This window comes from Fukomys damarensis, unplaced genomic scaffold (genome assembly GCF_012274545.1).
Source record: "Fukomys damarensis isolate Sample0158 unplaced genomic scaffold, DMR_v1.0_HiC HiC_scaffold_24, whole genome shotgun sequence".
Lineage (NCBI taxonomy): Eukaryota > Metazoa > Chordata > Mammalia > Rodentia > Bathyergidae > Fukomys > Fukomys damarensis.
Genome location: NW_022900936.1, coordinates 14,517,097 through 14,531,669, shown reverse-complemented (window position 1 = coordinate 14,531,669; position 14,573 = coordinate 14,517,097). Strand labels below are relative to the sequence as shown.

Here is a 14,573-nt window from a genome sequence, read left to right as displayed (position 1 = left end):
AAAAAAAAAAAAAAAAAAAAAAAAAGACCTCGCAATGGACTTTGTGCATGGCATTCGACAGAGAAACTTCAGTTCGTTCTTTTTTAAATGAAATTGTTAGCACTCGAAGTTTCTTTTCCAATCAAAACCTTAGGAAGTGCCACTCCCAAACCACCTTCTGATTTCTGAGAAATTCTCATTCAGGTCACCAGGGAATGAAAGGGCAGTGCTGAGGAAGAATGTAACTGAAATTGGCTTGGATTTTTTTAGCAGGGTGAAAAACATTCTTTGAATAAAGCAAGGTGTATGGATATAAAGTCAGAGTTTTATCAAATTCAACCTAAGAAATGGGCCAGATCCTTTGAAACCTTTCCCCATGATTAAAATATTTGTTGCTTTTTTGGCATAATGGCTAAATGATCTGGGGCACTGGCCCAAGAATCATAGCTGGGTTTTTTGTTGTTGTTACAGCAAATTAATAAATTAGAGGAAATCTTTTTTTGTAACACAGTGAAACCCTACTTCAAGTAGGAACAAGTTACAACTTGTTATATTTTCTTTTTCAGACTCCTCTTTCCCTAAAAGTTGCAATGATAAATCCAAAGAGTTCCTAGGACACTATTAGGAAGCCAACAATTTCTTTCATTTTCTATCTAACAAATAAATTCATGAAATGTTTCCCCCCAAAAAAAACTGTAAAACCTTACATGCAAAAGTAGGTAAAACAATTTTTCCTCTGTTCAGTTAGATACTAAAATTATTTTCAAAATGTAAAACATTTTAATATCTAATATAGTAAATATATATATATAATATCTAATATAGTAAATATATATATAACCAACCTAAGCAAAACCTCTAGCAGATTCTCAAAACTCTAAGAATGTAAAGGCGTCATGAAACTAAAAGTATGAGAATATCATACAACGGTTCAGTTCCTACTGCTTAGGCTCCAGGTACAAACAGGCAAAGGATAGAACACCTATGAGTCTATTTCTGAGCAACTCGGAGACATCCTTGCAAACGTTTGTGAACATGCAGTGCAGTAGAGTTGTCCAACCTCCTCTCAAGCAATGTAAAAGTGGAACAGTAAGAAGCTAGAGAAGAACGCTTTTCTCCTGGAGAGATCAGCAGGTACTGAATCACAAAAGACCTCCTCATTGTCCTCAGGAAAAAAGGAGAATGAACAAAAACACACCCCACGATGTGCAAGCTTAAATTACTTTTATGAACCTATTTCTATATTTTATTTGATAAATTTATGATCTTCCCTACATAGGGATTTTGATTTATACTACGTATAATCCAACACAGCCCCCACTGAGCGGTTTACATATCTTCTGTCACATGGTACAGAACCAGACCCTGTGCTCTTATGATTCTCACCCAACGATGGCTTCAAAACATGTTGTTCTCCTTCCTGTAAATACTTCTCACACTCTCCTTCCAAAGATTAAGTCAAATGTACCTTCCCCTACCACTACGTCCTTGATGAAAGAATGCGCAAAAATTGCCCAGGTCTCTACATTGTCCTACATCCCTGTGCTTTTCTTTTGTTGTGGTTGTTGTTTTTGGTACCAGGGATCGAACTCAGGTCCTTGCGCGAGGCAGGCCACCAAACCGCTGAGCGAAATCCCCCGTTCCCCTGTGCTTTTCAATATGGCTTTGTAGTTCCTCTCATCAAAGGAGTCTGTTCCCCTTTTCTTTGAAACTTGGCTAGCTGAGTAGCTACTTTTTCTGGTAACATGACAGAAATCACAGCACACCATTTCTAAACCTAGGCGTCTCACACTGTCTCGTTCCTGTGCCTTCTTCGCATGAACAGGAACAAAGGATAACTGGAGAACAAGAGGTTAGGAGGAGCAGAGCACGGCGCCGCTGCTGAGGCCACACTCAAGTGGCCGATACATGAAGAAGCCCACTGAAGAGCAGGTTATTTCTGAACCCCATGAGAAAAACTACCCAACCAAAATATTAGTTTGTAAGAAATAATAAATAATTTTTGTTTAAATTGTGGGTCTGTTATGAAAATCCAAGTGTATTAAAGATTTAAATATTAAAACAGAAACACTAAACTTGCTGGAAGGTAAGTTACGTAGAATTCTCGAAGACATTGGCATAGGAAAAGACTTTATCAACAAATCCTCAGTACCACAGGAACTAGTAGAAAGAATCAACAACTGGGATCTCATCTTATTAAAAAGCTTCTGCACTGCAAGAGAAACCATCAACAGAACTAAGAGACAACCTACAATGTAGGAAAAAAATTTTATCAGCTGCTACTCAGACAAAGAGCTACTACTTAGAATATAGAAAGAACTCAAAACAATCAGCCCCCCCAAATATAAAGACCCAATTCAAAAATGGGCATCCAAAATGAACAGACATTTCTCAAACAAGTGAAAGCAGCAAAGAAATATATGAAAACATGTTCCACATCACTGGTTATTCGAGAGATGCAGATGAAAACAACGCTGAGATTCCACCTCACCCCACAAAGAATGGCTGCTATCAAGAAACCAAACAATAACAAATGTTGGCGGGGTTGTAGGGAGAAAGGAACCCTTCTCCACTGTTGGTGGGATTGCAGACTGTTGCAACCACTATGGAAATCAATATGGAGATACCTCAGAGAGCTGAGACTAGAGGTTCCATTTGACCCAGCCATCCCTCTGCTGGGTATCTTTCCAAAAGAATTAAAGGAATCATATCACAATGATATATGCACAGCTATGTTTACAGCGGCACAGTTTGTAATAGCTACAACTTGGAAACAGCCCATTTGCACATCAGTTGGAGACTGGATAAAGAAGATGTGGTTTTTCTATAAAATGGAATACTACTCAGCCATAAAGAATGAGAAAGTAGAGTTATTTATGGGAAAATGCATGAATATTGAGGCCATACTCATAAGTGAAATAAATATGACACACATGTAGCAATACCAAATAGTTTCTGTGGTATGAAAAAGTGAAAGTGTAAATAAGGTTCAAATTGTATGACTGATAGTGTGAAATAGGAGAAAAGGGCTAATGGTGTAGGAGGTGAGAAGGGTAGGGGAAAGGAAATAAGAGAAAAGGAAAAAATGGAAACAAAGGTCTTTGTAAATAGGGAAGGGTGGAGGGGGTGAAAAGAGGGCAGGGGGATGCAGAAAAAAATAAGAACCAAGACCTGTCATGTAAAAGTACAAGATCCCAATGATGAATGCAACTGTACTCTATGCCTAAAATGTACCAATAAACTCAATGAGAAAAAATAATAAATAAATAAATTGTGGGTCTATTATTTTAACAATATGTAAATAATTTCCTTGTCCACTAATTTCCCCAGAAAATTTCCCACCTGTGTGCAATAAGTCCCACACATTTATACTTCGTTATGTGTAGTTTCTGTATTGTGAGATGTTTCTAAGCTACTAAACTGCATTCAATTTTTCTCTTTTCTTTCTATAAATATCTAATTAACTCATGGTCCAAATGGAAAACAAATTTCTAAGCAAAGCAGGATCCTTTAAAATTACAGTTCTTTGTCCAGCACTCTTTTCCCCCTCCTATTAAAACAAAGAGAATCCCCTTTTAAGAATTCATTTTATCGTTCTTGTGCCCCTCATCATTCAATCTCCTTGAGCCCCCAAGCTCAACGAGTAGGGATATCTTCTAACCACACAGCGACACCATGATCTACTAGAATAGAGCACTCTCAGTGTGATAGCTTTTACGTTTCTGTCACTGAAATTCTAGAGCTCTGGAATCTGCTCTATCATTTCGGTTGTCACCACGATTTTGGAACACCTTCAAAAGGGAAGTGAGTCACACAGCCAGAGAAAAGACTGGCTCCTGCCGTGCAGCAGCATTACAATGCTGCCTCTGGAAAACGCTTCCTCAGTGCCTGGCCACTTCGGTCATACCTTCCCTGAAACCCTGCACTGAGGACAACCCAAGACAAAGATGAAAAGCTGTCCTTTTGATCCTAGCTTTTGCTTTTGCCTCTCCCTTTACTTCTTTCTGGTCACCTCTCTTCCCAGTCATCTAGACACCCAATGCCGCAATGCTTTTTCTGAATGACAGAAGCTCCTCAATGCAAGAACCCTTCTTCTTTAAAAATGACCCATGTTCCAAAGTTATGAGCTTCTTTCCCAAACAATAACAAATGTTGGCATGGTTGTGGGAGAAAGGAACCCTTCTCCATTGTTGGTGGGAATGCAGACTGGTGCAACCACTATGGAAGTCAATATGGAGATACCTCAGAGAGCTGGGACTAGAGGTTTCATTTGACCCAGCCCTCTGCTGGGTCTTTCCAAAAGAATTAAAAGAATCATACCACAGTGATATACGTGCACCCATGTTTATAGTGGCCCAGTTTGTAATAGCTAAAACTTGGAAACAGCCCAATTGCCCATCAGCTGGAAACTGGATAAAGAAGATGTGCTTTTTCTGGGAGTACTACTGAAACATAAAGAATGAGAAACTAGAGTCATTTATAGGAAACTACATGAATATTGAGGCCATACTCTTAAGTAAAATAAATAGGACACTCCCAAGTAAATACCAAATAGTTTCTCTTATGTGAATAACTAAAAGTGTAAATAAGGTTCATATGGTATAATTGATAATGTGAAATAGGAAGAAACTGGGTAAAGGGGAAGGGGAAGTGAGAAGGGGAGAGGAAAAGAAAAAATATGAAAGAAATAAAACAAAGTCTTTGTAAATAGGGAAGGGTAAAGAGGGTGAAGGAAGGATAGGGTAATGGGGACAAAAAGAAGAACCAAGATATATCATGTAAAGGTACAAGATCCCAAAGATGAATATAACTATATTGTTTGCCTTAAATGTACCGATAAACTTAATGGGAAAATTTTTTTTAAAAAGACTGAGGTTTATAGCAACTACAGTTACCCTGCATAATTTATCATCCATATTTGTAAAAATTTTTCTTTCCAGGGCACATTTTATTCATTCATTCACTAATAGAGGTCATTGAACCTTTTCTACAAAAGGTCAAAGAGTGAGTATTTTAGACATCATGAGACACATGGTCTCTCTTGGGATCATTTAGTTATGTTATTATAGCATGAAATGAGCTACAGACAATACATAAAATACATGGGCCATGGCTGTGTTTCAATAGAATTTTACTTACAAAAGGAAGAGGGATGCATCCATGGATTTATTTTACCAACCCAGTTGATCAATGATAGATAAGCAGAAACCATCCATTATTCCCCTCTAGAGAAACTGAAAACATAGCATGGTCCTATTAGTTGGGCTCATTCCATTTGTTTTCAACTGTGTAACTAAACGGAGCTGAAAGTCTGGGATGGCTTCATTCTCACATCCATTGTGGCTACAACAAATGAATCCCAATGTTTACATGGCTCTGGATTCCAAGAGGTCAATAATGGAAGTTTCAAAGATCCTTAAATCCTAAGCCTGAGATGCCACGTTTGCTTTTGTGGTTTTTTTTAACTCCAATAGTCAAAGCAAGACAAAGTTTATAGATTTTTTTCCACCTATCCCATTTGATGAGATAAATCATCTCTATAGTGCACATTCCCCTTCCTTTTCCTCTTTGTCCTAAACTAAGAGAGTGACAGTTTCTGGTAGAATCACTTTCCACAATCCCTAGCTTGAAAAACAATACAAAGTTCAGCACCTGCCTTTTAAAAATGCAACTGCACAAACCGTAACAATAATTGCAGATGCTCGTTATGCCTCCAGCTTCTGCATTTCCCAACCATTTAGCACATAAAATTATAGCCTCTAGCAATTTTTGTTCCTCTGGGTAAAGAAATGCAAAATCTTATAAAAGTAAATAAATAGACCACACTTTCTACGTCATACTTGGATAATCTAGCAAATAAGTTTTATATATCTCAATACGACATGCAATGTGAAGAAAACATAAAGAAATTGAAGTGGAACAACACTGGCGATACTAGTAAGAGAGAATGTCAAGTTCAAGGGAGATTGTGTCTTCTTCAAAGGCTGAGGAATCCAGAGGAAATAAATAGGAGAGGATTATTTGTGAACACAGTATCAAAAGCCTTTCTCTCTTCCCTTTACCCAAAGTGAGAATATAACGTGAAAGGGAAATTTATACACAAAAAGAAGAAAAAAGAGTGCCTGAACTTTCAAGGAAAGTCCTGGGAATTTTTGCCTACTAACCCTAAGTAGTTTATTCCCGGATTTCACATTCTTCTCTTTCCCTTTTCACTTCAGAATTCTCTTAATAGGACAAGTAGTAGACTACTTATGATGTCAAAAGTCTATAGATAGCAATGGAAGAAGCATTTGTGAAACAAGAATCATCTTAAACCAAGAAACAGGCAGCTGGGTGAGGATGGTCTGAATCTATTCCAACAACTTACTGTCATGAGAGCCAGCCCCACCAGAGCAGTATTCCCTTCCCAGGGCAACCTTCTCTGCAACCGAAGGACTTTGCACTGGGTCGCCCCCACCCAAGACTCCATGACCTCCCAATGCCACCACACTGAGGGCCGTGCCTCCAACACAACCCTAACAAAATCCTTTATCAGGTGTGTTTTTAAAAGATATTTCTTCCAATCTGTGGTTCATCTTTTCAATCACCGAACAATTTCTTTTACAGAAAATAATTTTTTTAATTTTAATGAATCCCGCTTTCTTTCACACCTCATAACTTTAATGCTAAACACTTATTCTCCCTGAGGTAAAAGCAGCTATAAAAAGAAAATCTAAAAAGTCATTGCCATGCCTAAGATTATTTAGATTTTTCCCCCAATGTTTCTACAGCATTTGTTAAAAAGACCGTCTTGCTCAATTGCATTCCCTTCGTTTCCTTTGGAAAGGAGTGCAATATGACTATTTGGATCTACTCTAGACATTCCATTCTATTTCATTGACTTGTCTATTCTTTGCCACACTGTTTTGATTATTGTAATTTTATAGCAGATTTAAAGTTGGATAGTGTCAGTTTTCTGGGTGTTTTACCTCAATGCTGTGTTTACAACTACGAGTTGTTTGTTTCTCGATATAAACATTAGAATATGTTTGTCAATATTCACAAAATAAATTCGTGGAGTTTTGATTGCAATTGCTTAAGAATAACTGACAGTTTGAAAATATTGAATTTTTCTATTTATAAACATGGAGTATCTCTTCCCATTTTTTCTTTGATATCTTTAGTCAGAGTTTTGTATTTTTCCTCTCATAGATATTAAACATATTTTCTTAGATTTATACATAAAGTTTTCCTTTTGGGGAAATTACTAATATAAATAGCATTATGTTTTTAACTTCAATATTCACTTGTTCATTGCTGGTATATTTGGAAATTGGTTGATTTTTATGTGTCACCCTGGAATAATATGATCTTTTTAGAACCACTTCTTAGTTCCAGGAGATTTCTTTTATTTATTTATTTTTATTGCCTTCATAGACAGTCATATTATCTGAGAATAAAGGCAGTTTATTTCTTCCTTCTTAATATTTTTAACTTCAATATTCACTTGTTCATTGCTGGTATATTTGGAAATTGGTTGATTTTTATGTGTCACCCTGGAATAATATGATCTTTTTAGAACCACTTCTTAGTTCCAGGAGATTTCTTTTATTTATTTATTTTTATTGCCTTCATAGACAGTCATATTATCTGAGAATAAAGGCAGTTTATTTCTTCCTTCTTAATATATATATATATATATAAAATATCCTTTACTCTACTGTTGGATAAGCAGGATGTCCAGTACATTGCTGCAAAGGGGTGTTGAGAGTTGATATTCTTCCTTTGTTCCTGACTTTAGTGACAAAGTTTACAGTTTTTTACCATCAAATATGCTGCTAGGTGGAGGGTTTTACTTTTTTAAGAGTAGGAAAAATTTATTGAGAGAAAGAAAGCTTCCACCTAAGAGAAACAGGACGGGGAAGAGAAAGTGGGTTGCCTGCCCACTACACTTCTCAACTACGGTCTTTTGGTTTTGGTTTTGGTTTGGGGTTTTGGGTTTTTTGAGACAGGGTTTCACTATGTAGTTGAGATTGGCCTGGAACTCACGATGTAGCCCAGGCAGGTCTCTCAAAGATGTTTTATACAGCAAAGCCACATGGTGAAGTGGGTACAAAGTGGGACAAAACTGTAAGTCCCAGTAGAAATTTACAAGGTGGGCATGAGGTGGGGCGAAGCCATGCTCAACCAATATGATTACAGGTACAGACCCCCCAGGTAATATTGATTAAGTGGGGTCAAATGGGAGAACAAGTCACATAGCAAGTGTATAAGGATTTTCACTAAGGGTGGGGTCAGGGATATTTCCTGGAAAGGCTGGGTTAAGACCTTGGTCCCTAAGTGGTGGGTTCTTGCAGGTCTTCATTATCAAGTTCAGGAAGTGATAGACTATTAATTTATTTTCAAGTGCTAAACCAATCTTGAATGACTTTTACAAATACCTCATTGGCCATGTTGCATAACTCTTGGTAACATTTGATAATTTGATGTATTAATATTTTGTTAAATATCCTGCATCTATGTTCTTGAGAGATTATGTTTTGTCTTTTTTCTTTCATGTAATATATTTATTTAATTTTGGTAGTGAAATAGTACTCAAAAATGCATTGGAAGTAGTTCCTGTGCTTTTTTACAAGATAGTGTAAAGAATCAGTATAAATTCTTCTTTAAATATTTGGTAGAATTTGCCAACAATCTCATCTATGCCTGATGTTTTCTTTTTCAGAAGGCTTTTAATCACTAATTCCACTAATTTAATAAATATAGACCTATTCAGATTTTCAATTTCTTCTGGCATGAGTGAAAAAGTCTAAGCTCTAACATACCACATGAGGACCTTAGTTAATAATGATGTATCATATTGAAGATTTGCAATGAGTACATTTTTAACTGCTTTTACCTCAAGGGAAATAAAGGGTAAGTTTATAGGATGATGGATGTATTAATTTGTCTCACTATAATAACATATATATAATGTGAAGCTGTATACTTTACACGCAATAAAGTTTTTAATTACATTTTTTAAGAAACTGATCCATTTCATCTATGGTATCAAATCCATGGAATGAGTAGTAGTGATTTCCTCTTCCATTTCTAATATCAGTAATTTCTGTCCTTTTGCTTCCTTTTAGTTAGTCTGATTAAAGGCTTACTAATTTCACTGATCTTTCAAAAACTCAGCTCTGGTTTCTTTGTTTTCTATATTGATCATTTGTTTTCTGTTTCATTGATTTCCATTCTACTATTACTATTTTTCTTCTGCTTACTTTGGATTCAATTTTTTCCTTTCTTCCAATTTCCTAAGGTAGAAATTAAGATAATTGACTTTCCAAATTTTTCTTTTCTATTTTATACATTCAGTGTCATAAATTGCCCTCTAAGTAATGTTTTCATTGATATCCTCAAATTTTAGTAGGCTATATTTTAATTTTATTATTTCATTCAAGATATTTTATAATTATATTTAATATTTCTTCTTTGCCTATCTATACATGTTGTGTGATCTTCATGTATTTGGGCATTTTCCGGACATCTCTCTGTTATTAATTTGTAGTTTAATTTCATTGTAATCTGAGAGCATACTTAGTATGATTTCCATTATTCTAAATTTATGGAGGTGTATTTAATGGTCTTAAATGGTTAATATTCCTGCTGAGCATGGAGGAATGCTGCTAAACAAATACTTTATTAGTATTGCTAAATGAAATACTTTATTAATGTCAATTACAACCAGTTGATTGATGGTGATATTGAGTTAGATCATTCCTTTACTGATTTTTGTGCCTACTACATCTATCCATTTCTGTCAGAGAAACATTCAAACCTCCAACTATAGAACTACATTCATTTATTTTTCTTTACCATCTAACAGTATTGCTTCAAATGTTCTGATATTCCATTTTTAGGCATATACTCATTAAAGAATTACTATGCCTTCTTGGAAAATTAACCCCTTTGTCACTATATAATAATGCCTTTCTTTATCCTCCATAATTTCCCTTACTCTGATCTTGCAATTACATCACTTGAAATTAGTATCATTAATAAATATATCATACCTATTTATTAATTTAGATTTTATTATAATTAATAGTTGACAACTTTCTTATCTAGTATTTTCTTCATGAAAAAATAGAAACAAAGTCCTTGTAAATAGGGGAGGGTGGAAGAACCAAAATGTGTCACATAAAGGTACAAGATCACAATGATAAATGTAACTGTAGTGTATACCTTAAAAGTACCAATAAACTCAATAAGATTTAAAAGTTTTCCTTCATGACTTTGCACAGGTACTCAAACTTGGCCTTGCTGTCCTCCATCTTTTTTTTTCCTCCCATCCACAGGCAGCTCCAGGCCTTCTTTGGTCGTAGAGACCAGCCTCTTCCCATCAAACTCCTTGATCTGCTGCACACAGTACTCAACAATGGGCTCAGTCATGTACACCACCTTGAAGACCCCTTTCCATACACCCTCTACAAAGGCAGAGTTGGCCACTTGCTCCTCGCTCTCACCAGTGATGTAGTAGATGGATTTCTTTGTCTCCTTTATGTGAGATGTGTGTTCAGACAAGGATGTCATCTCACCTCCAGACTGAGAGATATGATGGCACAGCAGTGCAGAAAGGCGTGGCCTGTTAGCGGAGTCCTCCTGGATTCCAAGCTTCAGATTTTTTAGAATGCCTCATAGAATTTCTCATAGTTCTCTTTATTTTCTGCCAATTCAGAGAAGCGCTCAAGACATTTTTTTAACAATCTTTTGTGGATGACTTTCAAGATCTAACTCTGCTGAAGCATTTCTTGGGAGAAGTTCAGAGGCAGATCCTCTGAGTCAACTATGCCACAGATAAAGTTTAGGTACTCAGGGATCAACTCATCACAGCTGTCCACGATGAACACACTACGGACTTAAAGTTTGATGTTGTTGTTGTTGTTGTTGTTGTTGTTGTTGTTGTTGTTGTTGTTCTTCTTCTTCTTCTTCTTCTTCTTCTTCTTCTGCCTCATCTTCTTCTCCTTCTTTTTCTTCTCAAATAGGTCAAAGAGAGCCTACTGAGGAATTAATAGCAATGCCCTGAATTCCAGCTGACCTACCACAGAGAAGTGCTTGACTGCCAAGTAGTCTTCCCAGTCATTGGTGAGGCTCTTGTACAATTCTCCATATTCTTCCTGAGTGATGTCATCAGGGTTCCTGGTCCAAATTGGCTTGGTATTGTTAAGTTCCTAGTGTTCAATGGATTTCTCCTTAATCTTGGTTTTCTTTTTCTTACCTTTACCAGTGTCATCCTCCTCGTCTGAGCCCACATCTTCAATCTTAGGCTTCTCCCCATCATCCACATCTTCCCCTTCTTTCTCACCTTTCTCTTCCTCTGCCTCATCATCACTGATTTCCTTCTCTCATTCCCTCTCCAGACAGAGGGTGACAGGGTGGCCTATGAACTGTGAGTGCTTCTTTACCTCCTCTTTCGCCCTCCTCTCCTCCAAGTATTCTGTCTGCTCTTTGAGGTGGGGGATCACCTTGGTGACTCAGCCATGGTCAGCGTGGACAGGGAATGATCCCCCAGCAGAAGACTCCCAGGCTTCAAGATCATTCCCCCAATGACCCATTTCCTCCAGCTCAACCACACATCCCAGATTTCCAATAGCTTGGGACCAAGACTTTAGTCTCGGCCTTTGAGGGACATTTAAGATCCAAACTATAACACTGACTATTAAATCTAGAATCTGACTTATATTTGCCATCTAGAAGTAATGTAAATGAATTTTTAAAAACACAACTACAGGTTTTTCTTTAGTCTTACTCAGAATTCAAGCAATAAGAAAAGTTATTTACTTGCACTGGTCCAAATTTTGAGACTGTCAAGGTATTGGGACAGATCTATGATAAAGTCCACAGACAGCAGGAAAGAAATACAAATCAAGAGAAAACTGTCAGACCTGGAGAGCAAAGCAGAGATAAGAAGTTGACAACTATGGTGACAGCTGAAAGATATAAAGGAGTGAGAAAATTGCCACGATACAGGAAAGGGTCTTTGTATTAAAATAAGGAAGTTTCAATTTTTTTCTTTCCTATGAGAATGAGTTACACTTGTTGAAAATCTCCAAGGTATGGTCACCTAAGTGAATTACTGATGTAAAATGAAAAAAGACTTTGAGAGGAGCAAAAGGTTAGGAACCATGAGCCTAACACTGTGTCTAATGAGCCAATAGGTGTTCACCAGTCTGAAGAACCATACCATGAATTACAGTAATTTGGTAATCAATATATTCTGCTCATTTATGTAAACTGGTTAGTTAAACTGATTAGTTTGAAAACAGTAACCAGTGAAGTGGGTGTAAATGGGTTAATAATTAATCCATTTTCTCAAGCTAATAGAATTCTGCATGTTAAAGACTTTGTCACCAGTTATGATGAGTAATAAATAAAAAGTGGAAGGAAGAAAAGTTAACATCAAGGAAGACGAAAATGTGGATTTATAACAGGGTCCAGTTGTCTGGAATTTCAAAATAATATTGACACATTGATAGTACATAGACAAGACCAGTGATGGAGAAAGTGGCTGACATTTCCAAAATAAATTTCATATTAGATTGTTCATCTTCCAAATGGTTGTTTACAGTGACCATTTTTAACAGAACATTTTATTTCTACTGTGGTTACTAATACATATGAGTCACTTGTACGTTTCTCTCCAGTGTTGCGTATAAAAGGCCAATGCAGAAATAAATCACTTTTACACATGAGGACCTGTGTCTAAAAGGATCTCATGAAGGCCAGCTTTAAAGACCAATTGAAAGTCTTCTGATTATCAGTGTAATTCTATTTTCCTGTTACTCCAATTATTAAGATGGTCTATGTAGTAACTTCGAGCTGACTTCTGTACTACGAATGAGCTCTTATGTTACTTGGATTCTTTCTCTATCTTATAAATTATGATATTCTCTGGTATGTTTCTGCCAACAGTTTCAAGAATTTGAAAAGTTAGGGACACATTGTTTTCTTAAATGTTAAATCTGGGACTGGCTAGAGCCAAAAACAAAATGCTTTGCCCATATGTCAGCTCTAATATGAACTTCTTGGTGCTATAATACTCAGCTAAGTACCACAATTTGAAACACAAAAAATCCAAGAAGAGTCCCATGATCCTGAAGTGTGCCTCATGTGATTATACATCAAATTAGTAAGTCAAAAGAATAGAAAGTGAAGAACAATTTTGTTAGATTAAGTAAGTGTGACTGCTATATATTCATGTCTAACAGATATTTATTTCTATTTATTTCACATTGTGCTAAACATCATATACACAATATTCTTTTAATTCTTTTGAACACACTGTTGAGTGCTCAATTGTTTCGCTCAGAAATTTATAGGTTGGGTTCCTAGTCCCAGTGCTCCGAAGGTGACCATTCTTGGAGATGTATCAGATAAGAATGTAATGGAGTGGGGTGGTTACCTAATCCGATATGATTGGTGTCTTTGCCTAAAGGGAAAATTTGGACACAGCCATGCACATAGAAAGAGCACCACATAAACACAGAGGCAGAGATTGGAGTAAAGTACCTGCAAATCAAGGAGCACAAACTATTGTCAGTAACCACTGAGCAGCCAAGAGAAGCATAAAATGTATTCTTTGTCAGAGCTCTGAGAAAAGTAACTTGCTGACACCTTGACTTTGGACTTCTAGCCTCCAGAATTGAGAGCCAATAAATTTATCTATTTAAACCATCCATTTTGTGACACTTAGTAATGGCAGCTCCAAACAACATGCAGACATGACTGAGCAAATATTTTCGTCATAGGCAGAGAGGTCTAATTTTTTCACAAAGTTAATAACCCACAAATTAAATCTAAACTAAGTAAGGTATGGTACATATGTATTAGACAAAAGAGGAAAGAAGAGGTACATTCATCTATCCCTCATAGATACATGAAAGATGGAAAGAGATGGTAACACAAACAAGAAACAGTCTTGTGTGGTTGGGGGATGCATATCAAGTTCAGACTTCAATTTTCTTCATTTACTAATTCCCCTGAACTTATTCTAAGACTTGCTAAAAGACTGCTGTGCTTGGCCAGAAAGTTTCCATTCCATCCACCTAGTTCATCAATCCTGAGCCTCTCATTTTTAAAAGTCACCGTGAAGACAGTGGGACAGCTCAATAGGCAGACCATGAAGAACTTTAGTAACTTTTCTTTCTTGTTGCTGAGACACATAATCTAACACCCACAACTCAAAGAAGGGAGGTTTAATCCCTCACTGTTCCAGAGAGATATAATCCATGACAGGTTGCCTCTGAGGCAAAAACATCATGAAGGAAGGGCATAGCAGAGCAAAGACACTTAGTTCATGGTGATTGGAAGCAAAGCAAAGAAACAGTCCCAGAGAAGAGAAGTCAAGAGAACAGACTTAGACTCCAAAGTCACACTTGGGATCCCTTCAGAGACACCCGAAAGTGTGCACCACCAATCTTACGTGGGGATGCTAAAGCCAATTGGGTTAAAAGACTACACTAATTGGGCCAGGGATTTAGTTCAGTGGTTCCGCTGCCTGACTCGCAAGTGCAAGGTTCTGAGTTCAATACCTAGGACCAAAAAAAAAAAAAAAAAAAAAAAAAAAAAAC

General features: G+C 36.7%; 1 pseudogene; it reads right to left on the bottom strand.

Moving 5' to 3' along the window:
• Nucleotides 1-10,217: 10,217 nt before the first annotated feature.
• On the bottom strand, nt 10,218-11,558 carry LOC104851490 (annotated as a pseudogene).
• Nucleotides 11,559-14,573: the final 3,015 nt, after the last annotated feature.